Raw genomic sequence first — 22,668 nt, forward strand, 5'->3', positions numbered from 1 at the left:
TTTCTCTGGAAGTGTGGTTTGTGTGTCACATACGATACGAACACTGTCTTGAGTTTTAGGCAAATGTGCTCATTGTAATTGCATTAGATAATCAAGTTTCTTAAGGAACTTGTTCAACTCCATGTCCACCAATGGATTCTTCATGTACCCTAATCCCTAACCATTCCTCAAAGTCAAACTGAACTTCAGAAAGACAAATCTATCTGATACAGTCAAAGAGGCCCTACTGCATCCACTGGCCAGGGTTATCACAGAGAGCAAGTGGGTGAATTCCTCAGAATCATGTAACATGTAAACTGCTCATTTGGAAAAATATAAAAATATTTTTAAATAAATAATGCTTATTTTGATAGGCTATAAGGCACTGATTACCTTATTTTTAATAATGTGGTACTTTACAGTTTCCAAAGTGCTTTTCAAAGGTGCTACTTTGCTCAGTCCTCACAGAAAATTGCTAGGGTGCATCTTACTGCAGATGGAAAGACCACACTCAAAGAAGAAGAGGGGAGCGTCTTGGTATTTGCTGTGTGGTGAGGTATTGTGTGGATCCAGCCTCACATCAAACAACTGAGAAGAGAAGTCTCAGGTGAAGAAATAAAATGCACCCATTTCCTAGCAAAAGGTAGGTCTCCTCTATGAAGCACTACGGAGAGAATGAAATAGGATGCTTGCAGAGGCAGGCAAGAAAATAAACAAAACAAGAAAAATCCATTCAACTAGCAAAGAAAATCTTCTCAGTGCCTTGTGCCTTGTCCCAAGATGGTTTAGAGTCCCCTGGAAACAGGGACAAAGGGTCACTGCCATCTCCCAATGCCCAGTAGCACCGTAACCAACACGGGCCATGTAGCTTCAGAGTATGGAACACATAAAACCCCAGGTTGTTTCCAAGCTGCTCACGTATTTCTGCTCTAATTTGCACTTTGCCATAAAGAACATAAAATGACTGACCGACACAGCCCTGCTTAGACCTGTTGGATTCAAACTGATGTGACTCTTCAGCAGAACTGACCCCTGTGTGCAAATGCCTTTGTGTTGTCATCTGCTCTGTCAGCCCTCTCGCTGTCACGTTACGGCCTGGTCGGTCTATCGGCCAGACTGACACCACGGCAGAGGAGGGGTGGGGTGACCACTCTGAAGGTCAGAGCCGCCCAGGGCCAGGAGGGACAGCCAACAGAAGAGCTCTATCACTTGCCTTCTGGGGCAGGTGACATCACCCCTGGTACATCAGCTCTCCTGGTGACAAATGGACGCAGCTACACTGACCTCCGGGGCCAGGGCAGTCACAGAGAGGACAAAATGACTCAAGATCCTAAGACCAGGCACATACTGGGCAGGCAATGTGCAGTAGGGTGGCCTTGCCATTGTGCCTGGAGAAAGGTTTGAGCACTTTCTGGGAAATAATTTCCACTGGCCAAGCTTCTGTGGGAGATTAAACTCTGATTTTGAGCAGTTTGGCAAATGAGACCCCAGGACTCCGTGGTATTCACGGAAGATCACCAAATCCCAGCTGGCCCCGTTAAGTCCAAGAAGAGGCGTTTCTTCTACCGTAGGGGATTTCCTGTGTCATTTTCCTACTCCCATGCAGTAGAGCACGACGCAGGTGTCTTCTCACAAGGGGAGGCTCACTGACCCCGAGACACCCTCTGGGACTGTGGGCACTGCTGTTCCGCTCCTGCCGGGACCCTTCCTTTGGGAGCGATGACCCACACACAGACCCCCAGCCCGTTCTCCTGACTCCCTCTCTCTGACTGTATAAAGGAAACGCTGCTCTCTGCTCCTCAGAAGGCCTCCTCCCGGCCCCGCCGGTGCTGCTGCCCGGCTCATTTTGCGGAGCCCTCCCGGTTCACATCACGTACACCTCACCCTCTGTCTCTGCACCGGGCATGGGGCACCAGAGGTGAGGGGTGTACACGCCCTCTCCCCTTCAAGGAGCATAGTCTTACTTTGGGGTACCACCCTTTCCCAGCTGTGGGGTGATGGGCCGCTTTTCTCTTTGGGATGCTTTTACTTATTGCTTGGTGACCAGATTTCCGGGCAAGTGGTCCGGGGAGAGGGTGTAGCAGAGAGTCTTTCCAAATATCACCTTTTTTTCTTTTGTGTGTCTGGGTTGGTAACACACATAAGGATCTGAAAGGAGAGCTGGAACTTTAAGTTGGAAACAAGATGGAAAGAAGGACGGAGAAGGGAGAAAGGGAATGGAAAGGAAAGGAGCAGAGCAGAGAGAAGGCAGGAGAGGAAGAGGGGGTCCTCAGTGGCTCCCACTGTCCACGGAGTACAGTTCAAAGATCACAATCTGGAATTTTAGGCCAGAAGGCAGAGTAAAAATGACTGCTATGTTCTGCTATTTTGTTTCCCAAGGAGTGAGTGACATCGACACTTTGCATATCTACGTACCTCTAAATGTTTACACCTCAAATGATGACGTTCCCTCTGCTGAGAGCCCCCGCTGGCCCCAGGGCTCAGTGGGCAGGGATTACAAAGGGCAGGTGCTGCGCTTCTGACCTGGGACCTCTGCCCGGAGTGCAAGCCTGCAGCACATGGATGTTCACTTGTGGACCGAACACCATTCATGCTCTGAGAACAAGCCTGCGCTCTGGGGCTCCCCAGAGAATCAGGTCTGGGCCAAGTAGTCAAAACTCCAGGAGAGCCCCGCCCCCATCCAGGTGTGAAGCCAGCCAGATGAGGTCTGGGCTGCTTGAAGAGAAGACGCTGAGAAGCTGTCACCAAATGTGTTCAAGCCCAGGCCATGTGCATACAGAGAACCCTCCGACACGCCAGAGCTCGCAGGGGCAGGAGGGCCCAGTCAGGGATGAGCAGCTGGAGGTCAGGACCTCGGCGTTCTCAGCGTCTGTGACAGGGCCTCCTTCAGCAAGGCAAACGCACAGTCGACACTTGCCCCACCACCTTCTCTCTGTGGCTGAGGGCTGGCCATTGAATCTGAGCTTCAGTAAGTCAGGAATCATGTCCTGCCTGGCTCCGTAATGAATATGAGGCTCAGATGAGAGGAGAGTAGAGAAGTATGTGTTCAGCCAGAAAATTCTCAAAACCAAGCAGATTTCCCGGTAAAATGAAAATGACAGTGATGATTCTTTACGCCAGGTAATTTTCTGGCTGTTTCCAGGAACAGGAGGGACAGAAAGCCACCCTGAAGCCAAGCATTATTATTGCTTCTAAGCATTTCAGAGAATAGACAGAGAGGAAACCGCCTTGAAGCAGACGTTCGCTGTTCTCCCAGTGAATAACCAGAATGATTTCCTGTCATACAAGCGTTTCCTGGCTGGCGGGGCCAGTGGGCATCGGTGCCCGGGCAGAGGGTATGACGGGTCCCTCTGTGACTCCAGCAGAGCTGCTTCTTTCCCTGGATACCCTGAAACCGAAGTACAAGGAAAACAATCCGCACAGGGAAAACAGGGTCCCCAGGCGCGAAGGGCTCAAGGTGTTGGTGGCTTTTCCTGGAGTTTGGGAGCTGGGGAGGCCTGCGGGGCTGCGGCAGACCTTTCCCAACCAAGACGGTGCCGAACACCATGTGGACCAAGGAAGGACTACTGTTTCCTATAAATAAAGTGGCTGGAGGAAAGCGGGAGCCCAGGGTGATGACTCTGGGTGCTCACAACGGCCCCAGGGTTCACGAGCAGAAGGCCAGCTTTGCACCGTCAGCTGGAAAGCTCTGTGGGTCCATCTAACCTGGCACAAAGGAAAGGCTGTGCTTTGAAGAGCAACGGCTGAATGTGTGAAGGTCACCTAAAAAGCAATGACCTAGGGTTCTGAGGTGTGGGCTCTCAAGGTCTGCAGATGCCTGACCAGCGAGGAGCTCACCACTGAGGTTACAAGCTTCTTGGAACTGTAGAAAAGCATCTTCAACACAGCACCTGTGGAGCCATGAGAAGCCCCAGCAGCGAGGGACCCATCAGACCCAGTCCGACCTGGCATTCTCTCCTCACCTGGCATTCCAAAACAGGACCCCGACTCACCGCATGAGCCCAGGGCTTCTTGGACGATGGGACATGGGGCACGTGGGTTGGCATATCTGCTAGCAGGCACTCTCATGGACTATCTCAAGAGATAGGAATGTACTCGCACCTTCAACTTTTGAAGCGCATCAAATTGGCAACACATTAATCAAGGGCTGTATTTTAGGTGTCATTTTTATTGTCATTTTAAAGAATATCAGATGTTTTTCTCGCTTTCTACTTAGAGTACCTGCTATACTAATGTAAGAGACAGTACATACTTTGTTTTGATGCACATGCATATGAGTTCATGCCTTACGCATGATCCCAGATGAATATGACTTTGTGGGTTTTGCTATAAAACATATTCACCCATTCCTTTAGTTCTTATTCCTCACCTGCATCAGGTCCTGGACAAAACACACTGGGATCCAGCAATGAACTGTCATAGGTCTCCTCGTGGGGTATACCTGCCTCACATCTGTCCATGGAGTAGTAAATGGGTGGCCCCTTTGCTGCCTATGCCCTCAGACAGCTCCTTGTCTGGATGAATTCCTCATCTCTCCAGATACATTGCATTATTTGCAACCTCGTACATGGCCTATTTAACCATTGTAATTGAGGCCACAAATCATGTACAACACCCGGGGTTTGAGTGTAGATGTTGTTATTGATTAACTGTGTGATTGGGACGTCACTTCTCTGTAAGATACAGTAAATACAAAGTGGTTTGCTCATTGCAAATTGTGCTACAGAAGCTAGCCTGGGATTGGTTGGTCTGAGTTCCGGCTACTTTATACCCCTGATCTCACTTGGCTCTGGGTATTAGAGTCACTTTACTCAAGAGGAAACTGAGGATGATGGTGCTTACATCACTTCCTCAGCATCAAATATAGTAGATGGTAGAACAGCGATGCGCTCTTTAATCCCTTGGTTTGTTTACTTGCTCATTTACAATTAAACTAAACAACCATACAGACGATATGCCAGGCGCTGGCGATGCCACAACAGTGACAAGGAGGAGTCTTCAGTACTTAGTCCCATGTTTCCCAGCTTTGCTCTCTCCTCGTCGCACCACCTTCGCTTCTGCTTTATACCGTAAGTGAAGTCCTCCAGCGACGGGAGGGTAGCCTTTGCCTATTACAGTTCCTCAAACACGCACTGATCCACCCAGCAGTTACCTGCAAACGAGAGCAGGCGGGGAGGGGTGGCCTGTGGAAGGTTCTCAGTGCTGGTGGTTGCAGGACCCAGAGGTCGGACCCCTAGCCTCTTCCACAAGAACACTCAGGTTACAAAGCGGACACCCTGGCCTGATGGGAAGTCTTGTCTACAGAAACCAAACCTAAGAACTCAGTAAAACACACCAGCTGACCTACTGGTAATGAACAAGGGCTGCTGCAGCAATTTAGCAGTAAGCATCCTTCCATAAGCCTGAGTGGGTTCAATTACTTAATTATAAGCCGCTGTGACCTACCTATTAGAGTGAGCCCAGCAAGGCCAGCACTTGATGGCACTTTATTAGCCAATAATGTTGCTATACAATCTCAAAATGCAAAGGCCAGCGTGTGGCCTCTAACACATTCCAGGGCCACAGCAGTTCACCTGCGGGGCCTCCTTCAGATTGTACCCACCCCTGGGAGTCTCAGGGGTGTCAATTTGCATTTCAGTTGCAGGGCCCGGGACTTCGCCCTGTACCCTATGCTTTTGTCAGGACAGGAAATGGATTTGAGTTAAAGGACATGGTTTGCTCAGGGCTCTGCCATCCGTGTGCCTGTGAACAAGGAACACACTCGGTCTGAGCCTCATTTTCCTCAGCTGTGGACACCTCCCCAAGGGCGAGGAGGGTTGAACGAGATGACGTCTGAGAGTCCCTGGTACAGGGTCTAACAGTTAACAGGAGCTCAGAAAAACAGCCGCTGGTAGAACTCCCGGGCAGTGGGCATTGCTGGGAAGGGGGCACAAGAAGACTCTCCCAACTCAGAGAGGTGGGTGAGATTTTAATTCTCCCAGCCTTTAGTAAAAAGAAACTAACACTATGCCTCCACGGGGTAGCAAGATGACTCCAACCCCCCACCTTCCTCCCCGCCCTGACCCCTCAGGGGGCTCCTCCAGCCTCCCGCCTCTCGGAGATGCAGGTCTCCCCCAGGTGCTGCTCGCAGGCCTTTCTCCTTTACAAGCTCCCTCTCCCGCGGGGGCTTAGCCATCTCCAGAGCTTCACAGCCACCTGCAGGCTGAGGACTCTCAAATGTGTGCCTTTGGCCTCCTCTCTCCTGAATGGGCGTGATTCCCACCCACACCTTGGATGTCAAACACACCATGAGCTGACATTTCCAAACGAGAACCTTTGGTGACACTTCCCGAAAGTGTCCCTCCCGCATCCCTTACCCGTAATAGTACAATACTTCCTGATCGCCTTTGATTCCTCTTTCCCCTGTGCCCCTTTATCCGATCTAGAAGTCCTGTGGGTTCACATTCACAGTGTGGTTCTGATGAATCCTTTCTATGTCATTTTGTGATATTCTCTTTATTTTCTGCTTCTACTATTACCTCTCCTGCATCTATTAATATAAATGATAAACCAGAAACCATCATCCCCCATGGCACGAGAATAAAATCTAAATTCTTTACGATGTTGTCACTGGCCCTCAGTGATCCGTGTAGATGCTGCAGTCGAGGTGAGGGCTTACTGCAGAACTGGGGCTCTGAGAGGCGTCTGTGCTGGGCAAATATTTATAGACTGTATGGCCGATCAAAGCTCCATGTGACCTGATGGTGAGCACCTGGCAGCGGTGTTTGATAAACATTTGTGGACGTGAACTGGATCTCAGCTCAAGCTGCTAGCTCCCCGAGGCTGGCTCCACTTCCTGCCATGTCCTCGCGATGACCTGGCATCCATGGCGGTCCTGGTTCCCTTGCAAATAGCCGGCACTAAGCATGCCTCATATGTGCAACATGGGGTTTTCTGAAAGGGTATAAGCAAGGCTCCACTTCTAATCCTGAAACCCCTTCTGTTAGTAAGTCATTAGGAGACGCAGCAAATGGGAGGCAAAGAGCCCTGTTTATGTGATTCCGACTTTCCTGAGCCATCTGCTCCAGCCATATGCTTTGCAGGGAGGACTAAGTATAGCCAGGACTGCAGCTCATCAAGGATTTGTAAGAGCCGCAGTGACCCCGCCCAGTCATGGTCCCCGGATGTTCCAAGGAGCACAGAACCATTCTCCACCCCACAGTGACACTTGTCCTTAATAGGCGCATTCACAGGATGTAGGGGGCAGCAGTGACTTGCTACAAAGATGGCAGGGAGCCCCCAGAAACACTGCTAAGCAGGTGAGATCAGGCCGTCACTCTGCCTTGCCTTCCAGAGATGGAAGGTCCCTCTGGAGGGCCCGCCCCACTGCCTGGGCTGAGCCAGGGCTGCAGTCCAGAGAGGGGTCCACATCCGCAGCCCCCAGCCACCTCCAAGGGAGCACTGCCCCTGACAGCTCCCCCACCAGGCCTGAGCAGAGCTCCTTCCATTCTCCCCCTGAGCCTCCTTCTAGGCCTCACCCTTCCTCTCACGGACTTCCACCCTGCCCTATACAGTACAGGGCGTATACCACCGGGGCCATACCTGTAGTTGGGAGAGGGGGCAGGATACTCAAGTTGGTTGGCCACAGATGTCAACCAATCAGAATGCCTGCCAGGCCACCTGCTGTGCTAGGTGTGCGACCTGGGGGCAGGGACAGGCTAAGTGTCCCTGGGGGGAATAACTGCCCCCTCCTCTGTTCTTAGAGCAGTTTTCCCCAGCCTGCTAAGAACACCTGTTACCCAGAGTTACAGGTCTGTGTGTCTTTCTGTAACGAGATGAAGGCTCCTCTAAATTTGCAGAATGCATCCCTCACCACTGTGTTGTCAGCTTCTAGCAAGGCACCTGGCATAAAAGACACACAGTATCTTCAGTGAATCGATGGGCCTCGGCCAGATCTCAAACTCCCGCCTCCAGAGTTCAGACTCTCCATCACTGGTAAGTTACTTACCCTTTCTGAGCCTAATGCTCCTCATATGTAAACTAGCCATAAGAACCTCTTCTTCTAAAGGGCCACTGTGAAAGATAAGACACTGACTGGTGTCAGTATCGTTACTAAAAGTGCACATCTATTCCCACTCCAGCCCTCTATCCTCACACCTTTGTTGTGCCTTATTGTCCACCTTGTACTTTATTCATCTGGGAATCGCCTGATCTGCACCCATGTATACCCCCTTCATCCTTCTACAAGCTATATGAGGGCACAGAAAACAGGGCAGTCATTTGGGTCTCTTCCGTGTGACCTAGGTGAGTACTTTGGGTGAACTAGATGGATGAACTAGAATAAGGGACTGAGAAAATAAGAGGTGGAGAGTCAGCCTGGGGACCGTGATTGTCCCCAAAGAAGGCTAATCCTCACTAGGGAAGGCAAATTTTGTTTTCATCTCCAAACCACTATCCTAAGTCTGAGAATCCACACACCCAATGTGAGGGCTCAACAATAAGAGAAAATCACATAATTCTAGGCCCATTTCACACATGGGAACTGGGAGCCTCAGGCAGACAGAGAAGTCAGCCCAAAGGCAGGTCCAGAATCCAACCTCACATCTAGGGTCTCAAGTCCAAGGCCTTTCTTCCTGACCCCCTCCAACCTCTCCTGATGCTCACTGGTACATGAGGGACTATTTTCAAGGATTTCTCAATGCTTTTGTGTCTGAGAAAATTCTACAGCCACCATCTGGAAGTTACGGTGGCACCTGCCTGGGTGTCAGCCAGTGCTTAGCCCGTTGCTTCCAAAATCAATGCATGCCAGGCCCACACCCTCGGAATCAGTCACTGCCGCTTCAGATCCATCTACCAGATGATGGCCTGTTCACTCAGGTCGTCTGTCTTCACATCTCCACCTCGGCATAGAGGTGATCGTGCAAGCCTGCTGCTTCTGCACCATCAGCATTACCAGCCAGTCAGTGTGAGCTGCTGTGGTCTGAGGTGGAGGGCATCTCACCTCCTGGGCATCCAGGGCAGAGCCAGCCCCACCCAGTGCTGAACGACCACAACACACTGCTGGACATCCCTCAAGGTCACCTACCATCTGCAGTTACTTATTTACATGAGTTCCTTGGGTTTCAGCAACGCCGTGATTCATCACAGCAGCCACAGGCCGTGCACTGCCTCTGAGATGAAGTGCATGACTGGAAGGTTTCAATTGTTTCCCCTTCTTTATTTAACATATTCAACTTCTAAAGTAGCTCCTCCCCAATGGCTTATAAATACAGTCCACTTCTCTTGTTAGAAATAAAACACATACAGGAGCCAAAACTCACCACCCTTGTGGCTGCCACTCTACGTCCCTCTTTGCCTTGACAACGGAACTCACCCAAAGCAATGCTCCTACTGGCACTGACATTTCTTCATTGTTTCACTCATTGCTCAAACCCCTCCAAATCTGGTTGCTGGCTCCCTATCTCCCCCGGAAGAGCCCCTACCAAGGCGATTACTGCCCTACATGTTGCTAAGATTTCAAGTCAAGTTTTGGTTCACAGCAGGCTCGGACTCTCAGCAACATTCTTCAGTGTTGGTCAGCCCGTCTTCTTGATGTGTCCTCTTCCCTTGGCGTCTGTGAAATAAAGCTCCACTAAGGTTTACTCCTGACTCTGGTAGCTTTCCTCTCTCCTTATCAGAGTCACTCCTCTGAAAGTCAGCCTACCTGCACATTCCAGTGTCACTTCCTGAGCTGTTTTTTTGTTTGTTTGTATCCTAGCATATGTTACACTGGAGGCATACCAACTGCCTTCTCTTCCAACCAGCACATAAGCCCTAGGAGAGCAATCAATTTGCCTGCTTCGTGCATTCTCCAAGTTCTGTGTGTGAAATGGAATGCAGCATACAGCCAATGCAATGTGATGCGTGTCTGCAGCAAAGACTTTCCCTGTAAGTTCAAGCCATGTGCATTCAGTTAACTACTTTGAAATCTTCTTGGATTTTCAGAGGCACTATGCATTTAATAAACTTAAAAGTAAATTCTCCATACCACCATTAGGAAAGAGAAACAATAAAAATCTGGCTTTTCTTCCAACATTCCTTATTTCAGTGAGTGGTTCTGTGATCAGCCTCCACCTAAGCCAGAAATCAGAGTGTCAGCCTCGATATAATCTCCGCCACCTTCCAAGTATAATCTCTCCACCTCAGGCACCAGGGAGCTTGCCCACCGTCTCCTTGTCGCTCACTTGATGACACGCTGGACTTCCTTCTGTTCAGACTGTCTCTCCACAGCATTTCTAGAGAAGAATGTTTCCACGATGCAAATAGGACTAGGCTGTTGCCCTGATCAAACACCTTTGGTATCTGCCATTTGTCTTAAGGTAAAAGAAAAAAAATAAAAGGTTTCCTGATCCTGCCCTCAAAGCCCATTTGCCTTCCCCACCCTTCTCTCTGTCTTGCTCCACACCCTCTGCTCACTGTTCTCCAGCCGCACTGGCCTGCCAGTCCCTCCTTGTCACCATGTCACCTTGGACAGGCTGTTCCCTCTGCCTGAAGCAGCACTTCCCTTCCCTGAGAAATGCGCTGCCCCTGCTCCCTCTTCAGCTCCCAGTCCCGGCAACTCTTTCCCCAGAAAATATTTTCTCATCGCCCTAACATGGGCAAATCCATGATTACAGGATTCAATAATCTCCCCTTCTTTATTTAACATATTCAACTTCTCCTAAACTAGCTCCTTCCCAGAGGCTTGTAAATATAGTCCACTTCTCTCCTTAGAATTAAAAAACACACAGAACCCAAAACTTGCAGCCCCTCTGGCTACCACTCTACGTCCCTTAGCAAGGAAACACATCCAAGGAATGTCCCGGGGACATTCACGACACAATGAATTTCTCCGAACGTCATGATATTAGTTGGTATAAAAATGATTTTGTGGGCCTATCTGAATAACAATCGCCTTCTACCTTAGAGTAAGCCCCCTCTGAAAGCTACATTCTTTTGTCTCAAACAGACCTAATACACTGCACAGCATGTACCTACTTGACAGATACATACCAAATGTGGAATTAAAAAATATACATTAGTTTGGGAAAAATAAAAGTACAGAGCCACTAACTCATTGCCCTTTTTCATTTTTTAAAAAAGAATTTCCTTCCCACTTGATCATTACAAAAAAGGTCATAAAAAATATAGCAAACAAAATTAACAACCAAACCGCCACAATGATTCAGAAACACCCAACTCCAGAGCTTATAAACTCCCAGATGGTTTCCTCCTTTGAAAATAGCAACAGAGATACTTTTCTCCAGAGACTGCTATGAGGATTTGTAAAATAATATTTATAAAATGCCTAGTACAGGGCCTGGGACATTCAGCTGCACAATGAATAGAAATTTATTAGTGTCACTGCTACCAATCCATGAAAATATGGGTCACCCACTGGCACCTATTTCAGAAACAGAGACAAAGTACATTTACTTCAAGGAAGATAAACAAGAACATTCATTTCCAGGACTCATGACTTTTATTGCACTTTAAACTTGAACAATATCGACCTGACCTGCTCTAAACCAAAGCGATCAATACTGGGGAGGGTGTGCTCGGGTGACGCTATCAAACAGGACTTAAGGGGAGGGGAAAAGGTTTTTTCAATGAGGTCTGGAAGTGATATGAAACTCCTGTACTCATCTGCCCGTCCTTCCGACCACCCAAAATCCCCTGACTCAGCACGCGGTTCCCGAGTGACAAAGAACCCAGGCCCTTGAGCTACGGCGGTGCACAGGGCAAGGGTTTCTGTCCTCAAAGGACTTAACGCTACAGTAAAGGGGAGAAAAACAGACTCAAGTAGTCACTGAGTTATAATGCATAAATACTACAAAAATTAAAATTAAAAAAGGATGGCACACTTAATCTGGCATGGGGGGACCTTATAGTCTAATATGAAAACCATCATTTTTATGCGTTACTAAAATTGAAGTTTGACAAAGGCTACAAGAGACTCGCAATCAAAGGCCAAACTCACAAGCAGAGCTCGCAAAGGGAATGGTTGAAAACCACGACTCTCGACCCCTCAGTTAGGTTAGGGGAGTAACATGGCATCAGGTGGAGAGGCAACGAAGGATCCTGAAGAAACCATGTATGAGATGCTTGGATACAGCTGTGGTTATGAAGTGAGTCTATTTCCAACACCACCTCCAAAGGAGGAGAGAAAAGAGGTGTCACCTCCTTCATCCGACATGGTGGTAACTCACAGTTTGAATAGTCTGGGGATCAGAGGAACAGTGCATGCCTCATGCCTCAGGAAGCTAAGGCCGCCGATAAAGCAAATGCATTGGGAAAAGCTTAGGCTTTTGGAATTTGTTGAAGCAAAGGAAACATGATTTGTGGAGAGAGATGACCTGGTGCTGTTTTAAGGCCTGCCCAAGGGGCAACCTGGTAGGACAGAAAGACCCAGCAGGGCAAGACTATGTGGACGAAACCTGTCCAGTTACCAGATGGAGGGAGGTGCAGGGCAGGCTGAGTCAGCGGGGAGGTGCTGGGGAGCTGCTCACACAGGGCCCCTGAGGCCGCATCTCTGGGGCAGCACGGGGCCATGGCCGCAATGCAGAAGGATAACGGAGCCAAACAGACCCAGGGACAAATCCTGACCTCACTGTTTACCTCCCTAAGCCTGTTTCCTGCTATAAATGAGAACATTAGCCACATTGTTGAAAAAAATGAATCCTATTTGCATGATAGGAAAGCCCATGTTGAATAAGCTCATAGGCAAAAGCTTTGAGGCATCAGACTTCAAAAGCTAACATTCCTTTGTGACCAAAGTTACCTAGAAAAAAATTAAGAGGACAAACATTATCATATTTTTTACATGATATATCAAAGAATCGCTCTTGCAGATATGTTTGGTGGGAGTTAGGAAACACATTCCAATCACTAAGGGGCAAATTTTCCAAAGAAAAAGAAGCAGAAGCTGTAAATGGGAAATTCATAAAAGGGGAAATTAAAATATCTAATAAACACATGAAAAGATGGTGAACCTCAGGAAAATGCAAATAGACAGACACTAGATTTTACCTTGTAGATTTGTGTGGGCAAACAGTCTCACAAGCTGCTGGGGGAAGTTTAAATCAGCACTTGGAAGTGTATTTTGGCAGTCAGTTTTTAAAAATTTAATTCTGCACAACCTACGACTAATTGAGCAATGGGGCTGCCTGCTTGCTCCTCTAGGGAAGCTCCTCACAGACTCGCACAAGGAGGCAGGCGCACAAATGTTCACAGAGCCATCATCACTTACAAAAGCCCCCAAACATGCTGGCATGTGTCTATCAACTGGCTTTCCAACCCACAAACCTTTGGTTGGTAGATTTTGTGGACTTCCTGGTGCAACCAGGCTCACCCATGGTCGGTTTTCAGCTACCAGTGCAAAGTCACTGACCCTGGGAAGTGCCCATGAGCGGACACAAGCCAAGTACCACCCACCACTGTCCCCAGAGTATATATGAACGTATTTTATAAAAGTAAGAAAAACCATTTTTTTAAATGCAGAATATATACACCAACCAGCAAGCAATAGTTTCTTCAGAGAACGGTGGGGTCTTGCATTTGGATAGTAGTCAAGAGATGTCCTCAGCCTTACTGGCAATATGCCCGAGGGGAATTTAGGCACATCACTTTTGTCATAAATTTAAGAAAATAAGGAAAACGTCAAAATAACGTAGTTGTGTTACTTATGCAACGAATTAATGGAATAGCCAATCAACGCTGATTCCTCTATTAATCTGTCCTAGCATTAGTCCTCAGACACTCTCAGGGAAACTCATCAAGCTTGTTCATTCATTCATTTAATAAATTGCTACTGAGTGCCTACGTTGTGCCAAGTGCTACAGTAAAATATGGTGATGACCACGACATATACCAACTTCCCCTTCCTGGGGTGCTTACAATCTGTCCTGGAGAAACAGACAGTAATGAGCAATTTCCACTATAAGGGTGCAAACCTCCCAGAGAAACAAGGAGGCATGTATCGGGTGTGGTGCTGGAGACATCTGCAGGGCAGGATTCCAGGAACAGAGAAGCCCTCCGAGCTAACACACACCCCAAGGATCTGGAGGAGAGGAAGGTGGGAAGGCAGTGGGAAGGATGGAGGGGGCGAAGCCATGTGACCAAGGGGAACAATCGTGCCAAAGAGCTCAGGTGAGAGAGAGAGCAGGGTTCCGAGGGAGTGGAAGGAGCCCCGGGGCAGGAGAGGGGGCTTGGCAGGCAGATGGGTTGTGGCGAGACCCAATGCCCGAGAAGCGGGCAGGGCGGGTGGTGGGGTGACCTCGCTGGCAGTTCCATGCTGATTAACATTTTTTGTGACAGAAGCAAACAAAATGATAAACTTACTCAACAGTCAGCCACCAGTTGCCAAAATCTCCTGAAAATCTTTTCTACAACATGCATGTGTCTAAGATGATGCACCTGGAGCTTGGGGACATGCTGTCACGCAGTAGGTCTGCAGCAGACACGGGCTTCTTGCTTCTCCAGGCAGACGTGCCCCTAAAGCAGAGGTCCCGATGCACTGATTCCTTCTGAAGCACAGCCATCTATGTGTCTGCCTGCCATCTCCCCGCCTTCCCGCCACGCCTCTCATCACCCCCTGCCAGCCTGGTGTTCCTCTGGTTGCTGAATCCTTTTCTCCTTGGTCACACGTCCAGATGTTTGTGGATGAAAACCTCTTTCTTTCCTTTTCTTGTTTTTAATACACTATCAGCTTAGCCAACAGCATTAGAGCTTTTTCAACGGTCACTCAAACCTCAGAGCATCACTTCTCCAAGGAGGTAGATTCTGACAGACTGTTTTCCAAGCCTCCACAATCAGAAGATATGAGTTTATGGTCACTACAAAACCCCAGGCACCGGGAACCACGGGCCCTGAATAATGGAGGGTCTTCCTCTCATGTTCTACCCTGCACTTGCCCCCCAGATCTGCTGAAGGGCAGCTGCACTGTTCCAGTGATGAATAAATCAACCATTCACTCCTTCAGTACATCGTCACTAAGCACTGCTCAGGTTTGCACTCTTGGCCCTGGACCTCCCCAGCCTTGGCCTCACCTCTGTCAGGCCTTCCCAGGAGACCTTTCAGGGCCGGGTCTGAGAAACCTCCCTTCTCCAGAGTCATCCTGAGGGCACTACACCTACCATGCCTACACCTACTGCTGGCACCTGTGATCCTGTTCACTCACCAACCACCGGTTCATCTCAGCCATCCCGGGGCCTTCTCTAAGGGCCAGCCAAAGTTACTTCTATTCATCTCCCTTAGTAGGGAACATCCAATAACTCAAGTGGCAAGACACCACTAACCCTGGTGGTAAAACATTTTAAAAATAAGATTCAGGTGAGGAAATAGTGTCATTTATTGTGGAAGGGGGTTTTCTTAGGACATGAGCCATTCTTTAGGATAACTGTCTCCCCATCTCAGTGTTCCATTACCCACTTAATACTTTCAGCCACACCGTGAGCACTGGTAGTTAGCTTTCCTATTTTACAGATGAGAAAACTGAGGCTGAGTGAGGGAAAGTGACTTGTCAAAGACCCTCCTAGCCTTTGTTCATATGGAACCCCAAGTCAAGGCCGGAGGGAAATGTGCACAATCCCTGGGGTTGAGCCAAGATTTGCTGCCTCCAATCCCATTTCCCATTATTTATTGCTGCCTGAGAGAAGTGGCAGGTGACCCAGGAGCTTTAGAGACCTGCCAGCTGGACTGTCTGTACCTCCAAACACTTCTATATGCTCTGCAAAATCTATCAAATAAATGCTGTTTGCTGTTTGGAACCTCTCATAAAATGCCATATGCAGAGGCAGCCAATATTAGCCTGAATCTGAACAAACAGGTTGGCTGAAAAGTGGCTGGATCCCGGTAGCTATATTTAGACTCAGAGAACAGCAAGTCTCAGTGAAAGTCTGGGACCTGGAAAGGTCATCTATATGCATACTCACTAACTAGGCATTTGCCTATTGTAAGACATTTCTAAGGCAACAAAGAAACCTACGGAAGTTATGCAGAAAAGGTTCCTCAGATCATCACGTACAAAAAAATGATACTGAAATCAAATTATTCGATGCAATAAAAATGGCTAAGTAAATCACACTATGTCCATTAAATGGGATATTAATGAAGGAATTAAAAGGGTTTAGCTCCTAGCATAATTAATGAAATGTCAACATATTTACAATCAACAAAAACAAAACATATAAGCTGCTGAATTATTTCAGTTCTGTTTACATATAGACAGAGAGATGGGAAAGATGTGCTTACAAAGAAAAACAGAAGGAGAGGAGAGAGAAGGTGTGAAAAAGACAGGAAAATAGAAAACAATTTGGCAAGAGTGGATGACACCAGATTTGGTAAGGGCGTGTGATGCCTAGACGGTGGCATCGTGGGATTTTTATTCCTGCACTTTTGGTTTCAAATAGATTCTCAAGGAACATGCTTGCAGTTTGCAATCAGAAGAGGCCCACCCGAAGAATCTCCCTGCCTAGTGAGAGAAACAGGAGCCGAGGCAGAAAGCCTGGTGTCCTTCCTACCCAAGCTCAGCTACCCAGATCATTAGGAAATGATCTCAGTGATTACCTGTGGACCAAGGACCTGAGAAGCCCCTTTACCTGGCCTCTGGGGAGGTAGAAGAGGCTGGCTAGATAAAACTTTTAAGGGGACACAGGCAACTTAACAATCTTCCTAAACAAACTTGCTTGAGAGACGTCTGGAAGATCCTTATGAAACTTGAATCAGTGATTCTTAAAGAAAGGTAGACCCTGAAACATCGTACAGTCTATTCTTCAGTCTTCAAAGATGATGACTTTAAAATTAAGGGGAAGTTAAGGTAATTATTATTATTAAACATCTCTATTCATGAGAAAGCTGTTTCAAAGGCTCGCAAGTTCAACTCAAACTGACTTCAATGAGAGAGAATACTTTGTAACCCAACTGCAGTTCTAGCTTAGGGGATGGCTTAAAGCACTGGCTACGGGAGGAACCCCAAACCCTGATGCCTCGTCTGCCTTCTCTTTGTCTGGCTCCCCCTGATTGTTCTGTGCACAGCCCAAGGCTCTTTGTGCGATTAGAATAATGGATGCAAGCAGAATCAGAACCCACATCCTAGCACCCTGATATCCAGGAGAAGAGAGAGAGGAGACAGGAACCTCCCGAGGAGTCCTTGTCCAGGACCAAGGGACATGCTGATTGACTGAAGATCATCAGAGCCAGGCTTGCAGCTGGGATGAGTGGCATCAACAAGCCACACGGCCAAGACCATGGAAGAGGTGCACTGCCCGAGGAAAAGCAGGGCACCGCTAGGAGTCAGCTGTCACGGGCGGGCCACCCACTGGGCTGCTGCTTCATGCCGCTTGGTCCGTTCAGTTGAATGACAAAATGAGGCTTCTTCTTCTCCAGGGGAAATTACAGGTCAGAAATCCTAAATAAACTCCTCACTATTCAAATTGCAAAGAGAGGGCCTTTCCTATAATGGAACAAACATTTTGCTAATGGTGAAAATGTCCATTAGGTCTCAAATTCCTGAATTTAAAATTTTCCATTGACTAAAGACCTTGGTTAATTCATGTAATGACTCTGAGTCTGCAAGGTTTCCACTTAATCTTTAACGTCCATTTTGGCCCTAAAACTGTGCTTTATTTCCTATTTATGTCTATTTCCTGTGGTTCCTATTTCAAAGGCTTCAAGGCCTTTTCAGAGTTTTTCCTCAATTAAAGTAAATTGACCATAAAAGAGAGTAAGATCAGAAATTAAAGATGGTGGTGTGGGAGGTGAGACAGAGAACTCCTCCCAAAACCACAAATAATACAAAAATATAGTTAATACAACTATCCTAAAAGAGCAACAGGAAAGAAGGCTGTGCCAGACTGCACACACCTGGAGAACAGAGCAGACCTCAGGAAACAGGGTAACACACCAAAGCCTTGATCTGGCCATACCAAAGTCCTTCCCCTACCACAGCTCACCGGCAGGAGGAAGAGAAATGGAGTGGGGAGGGGGTGGAAGCCTAGGACTACTGAACACCCAGCCCTGGAGATATGCTTTGGGAGCACAAATCCACCTTACATGATGCTCTAGCGATTAGTGGAGTTGGAAAGCTAAGACAGGTGGACCACTTGGAGAGAATGAGATTCCAGCCATTTGCGGAGGACAGGGATCCACATCTGGCCTCTCTGTGACAAAGGAAAGGCAGGTGGTCTGAGAGGCTTCCTAGCAGTGAGAGGGCTGCTAAAGGGGTGGGGATTGCACGGAGCTTGCTGCTCAGGAGAAGGGAGAGATGGACAAGGTTGGGCGTGCTCTGCCCAGCAGGCTGGCAACTTTGAGGAGCTTCGGGTGCTCCATCCCCCTGGCTAGCTACTCAGCTCTAAGGCCCCCCACTGTAATGCACAGCTGGCTGTGCCTTCCTCCTGGCCTGGCAGAACCAGCTCACCAAACCGGCAGTCCCTGTCCTGGTGTCAGGCCAAAGGGAGACCCCACCTACGGCAGCTACACACACAAAGCACAGAGGCTCACACCTGTGTGCTCCAGCAGCTGGTTCTGACAGCGGAGACAGGCACTGCAGCTGGGAAGCAGGAAACAGCCCTCTCCTCACCCCAGGCACCAGCGCTGCTCCCCTGCCACCCCTGACATTGCTCTAGGGGCTGAGCAGCTCCACAGAGGAGACCTTCTGGGCACTAGAGAGTGACACAAACAAATATGAAAAGTCAGAGGAACCTGGTTCAAACCAAAATCTTACAAACACCAGAAAAAGGCCCAAGTGAAACTGAACTCACCAATCTTCCTGAAAGAGAGTTCAAAATAAAAAACATAAACATGTTTATGGAGGTACAGAAAAATACTCAAGAACTCAATGATGAATTTAGGATGGAGATTCAATCATTCAGAAATTCCACATCTGAAGAAGAAGAGAGAGAAAAAGGGATAGAAAGTGTCTTTGAGGAGGTAATTGCCGAAAACTTCCCCAGTCTGGGGAAGGAGATAGTCTCTCAGGCCATGGAGGTGCCCAGATCTCCCAATACAAAGGACCCAAGGAAGACAACATCAAGACATACAGTAATTAAAATGGCAAAGATCAAGGATAAAGACAGACTTTTAAAAGCAGCCAGAGAGAGAAAAAAGATCACATACAAAGGAAAACCCATCAGGCGATCATCAGACTTCTCAACAGAAACCTCACAGGCCAGAAAGGAGTGGCATGATATATTTAATGCAATGAAACAGAAGGGCCTTGAACCAAGAATACTCGACCTGGCAAGATTCTCATTTAAATTTGAAGGAGGGATTAAACAATTTTCAGATAAGCAAAAGTTGAGAGAATTTACCTCCCACAAACCACCTCTACAGTGTATGCTGCAGGGACTGCCATAGATGGAAGTATTCCTAAGGCTAAATAGCTGTCACCAGGGGAAATATCACCACAGTAAAGAAAGCAAAACAATTAATTACTAAACAGATGCAAAATCAAATCAACTACCCCCAAAGTCAATCAAGGGATAGACAAAGAGTATAGAATATGATACCTAACATATAAAGAATGGAGGAAAGTAAAAGGAGGGGGGAAGAAAAGAACCTTAGGTTGAGTTTGTAATAGCATACTAAGTGAGTTAAATTAGACTGTTAGACAGTAAGGGAATTACTCTTGAACCTTTGATAACCATGAATCTAAGCCTGCAATGGCAATATATACATATCTATCGATAATCACCCTAAATGTAAATGGTTTGAATGTACCAATCAAAAGACATAGAGTTACTGAATGGATAAAAAATACAAGGCCCAACTATATACAAGACACTCACTTCAAACTCAAAGACATACACAGACTGAAAGTAAAGGGATGGAAAAAGATATTTCATGCAACTAATAGGGAGAAAAAAGCAGGAGTTGCAGTATTTGTATCAGACAAAATAGACTTCAAAACAAAGAAAGTCACAAGAGACAAAGAAGGACATTACATAATGATAAAGGGGTCAATCCAACAAGAGGATATAACCATTATAAATATCTATGCACCCAACACAGGATCACCTACATATGTGAAACAAGTACACAATTAATGGGGGAAATAGAATGCAATGCATTCATTTTAGGAGACTTCAAAACACCACTCACTCCAAAGGACAGATCAACCAGACAGAAAATAAGAGACAGAGGCACTGAACAACACACTAGAACAGATGGACCTAACGGACATCTACAGAACACTCCATCCAAAAGCAACAGGATACACATTCTTCTCAAGAGCACATGGAACATTTTCAAGAATAGATCATATACTAGGCCACAAAAAGAACCTCAGTAAATTCAAAAAGATTGAAATTGTACCAACCAGCTTCTCAGACCACACAGGTATGAAACCAGAAATAAATTACACAAAGAAAACAAAAATGCCCAAAAACACATGGAGGCTTAATAACATGCTCCTAAATAACCAAGGGATCAATGACCAAATAAAAACAGAGAACAAGCAATATATGGAGACAAATGACAACAGCAATTCAACACTGCAAAATCTCTGGGATGCAGCAAAACCCATGCTAAGAGGGAAGTATATTGCAATGCAGGCCTACCTCAGGAAAGAAGAACAATCCCATACGAACAGTCTAAACTAACAAATAACGAAACTAGAAAAAGAAGAACAAATGAGGCCCAAAGTCAGTAGAAGGAGGGACATAATAAAGATTAGAGCAGAAATATATAAAATCGAGAAAAATAAAACAATAGAAAGAATCAATGAAAGCAGGAGCTGGTTCTTCGAGAAGATAAACAAAATAGATAAACTCCTAGCCAGACTTATCAAGAAAAAAGGAGAGTCTACACACATAAACAGAATCAGAAATGAGAAAGGACAAATCACTATGGACACCATAGATATACAAAGAATTATGAGAGAATACTATGAAAAATTACATGCCAACAAACTGGATAACCTAGATGAAATGGACAACTTTCTAGAAAAATACAACCTTCCAAGGCTGACCCAAGAAGAAACAGAAAATCCGAATAGACCAATTACCAGCAATGAAATTTAATTGGTAATCAAAAAACTACCTAAGAACAAAAGCCCTGGACCAGAAGGTTTCACTGCTGAATTTTATCAAACATTTAGTGAAGACTTAATACCCATCCTCCTTAAAGTTTTCCAAAAAGTAGAAGAAGAGGAAATACTCCCAAACTTATTCTATGAGGCCAGCATCACTCTAATACCAAAACCAGGCAAAGACACCACAAAAAAAGAAAATTACAGACCAATATCCCTGATGAACATAGATGCAAAAATACTCAACAAAATATTAGCAAACCGAATTTAAAAATATATCAAAAAGATTATCCATCATGATCAAGAAAGATTCATTCCAGGGATACAAGGATGGTACATTCAAAAATCCATCAACATCATTCACCACATCAACAAAAAAACCACATGATGATTTCCATAGATGCTGAAAGCATTTGACAAAATCCAACATCCATTCATGCTAAAAACTCTCAACAAAATGGGTATAGAGGGCAAGTACAAGGACTTCAACAAAATAAAGGCCATATATGACAAACACAGAGCCAACATCATACTCAACAGTGAGAAGCTGAAAGCTTTTCCTTTAAGATCGGGAACAAGACAAAGATACCCACTCTCCCCACTGTTATTCAATATTGTTCTGGAGGTCCTGGCCACGGCAATCAGACAACACGAAGGAATAAAAGGCATCCGATTGACAAGGAAGAAGTTAAACTGTCCCTGTTTGCAGATGACATGATATTATACATAGAAAACCCTAAAGAATCCACTCCAAAACTACTAGATCTAATATCTGAATTCAGCAAAGGTGCAGGATACAAAATTAATACACAGAAATCTGTGGCATTCCTATACACTAACAATGAATTAACAGAAAGAGAAATCAGGAAAACAATTCCATTCACAATTGCATCAAAAAGAATAAATACCTAGGAATAAATCTAACCAAGGAAGTGAAAGACCTATACTCTGAAAACTATAAGATACTCATGAGAGAAATTAAAGAAGATACCAATAAATGGAAGCATATCCCATGCTCATGGATAGGAAGAATTAATATTGTCAAAATGGTCATCCTGCCTAAAGCAATCTACAGATTCAGTGCAATCCCTGTCAAAATACCAATAGCATTCTTCAATGAACTAGAGAAAATAGTTCTAAAATTCATATGGATCTACAAAAGACCCCAAATAGCCAAAGCAATCCTGAGAAGGAAGAATAAAGCAGGGGGGATTACACTCCCTGACTTCAAGCTCTACTATAAAGCCACAGTAATCAAGACAATTTGGTACTGGCACAGGAACAGACCCATAGACCAGAACAGAATAAAGAGCCCACATATAAACCCAAGCATATATGGTCAATTAATATATGATAAAGGAGCCATGGATATACAATGCGGAAATGACAGCCTCTTCACAACAACTGGTGTTGGCAAAACTGGACAGCTACATGCAAGGGAATGAAACTGGATTATTATCGAACTCCATATACAAAAGTAAACTCAAAATGGATCAAAGACCTGAATTTAAGTCATGAAACCATAAAACTCTTAGAAGAAAACATAGGCAAAAATATCTTGAATATAAACACGAGCAACTTTTTCCTGAATGCATCTACTTGGGCAAGGGAAACAAAATCAAAAATGGACAAATGGGACTACATCATGCTAAAAAGCTTCTGTATAA

General features: G+C 46.3%; 1 protein-coding gene across 2 annotated transcripts in view; it reads right to left on the reverse strand.

The window, feature by feature from the left end:
• FAM135B (family with sequence similarity 135 member B) overlaps positions 1-22,668 on the reverse strand; it is a 275,686-nt gene that overhangs the window by 101,319 nt on the left and 151,699 nt on the right. The window lies entirely within an intron of this gene.

Source organism: Manis javanica, chromosome 2, assembly GCF_040802235.1.
Source record: "Manis javanica isolate MJ-LG chromosome 2, MJ_LKY, whole genome shotgun sequence".
Taxonomy (NCBI): Eukaryota; Metazoa; Chordata; class Mammalia; order Pholidota; family Manidae; genus Manis; species Manis javanica.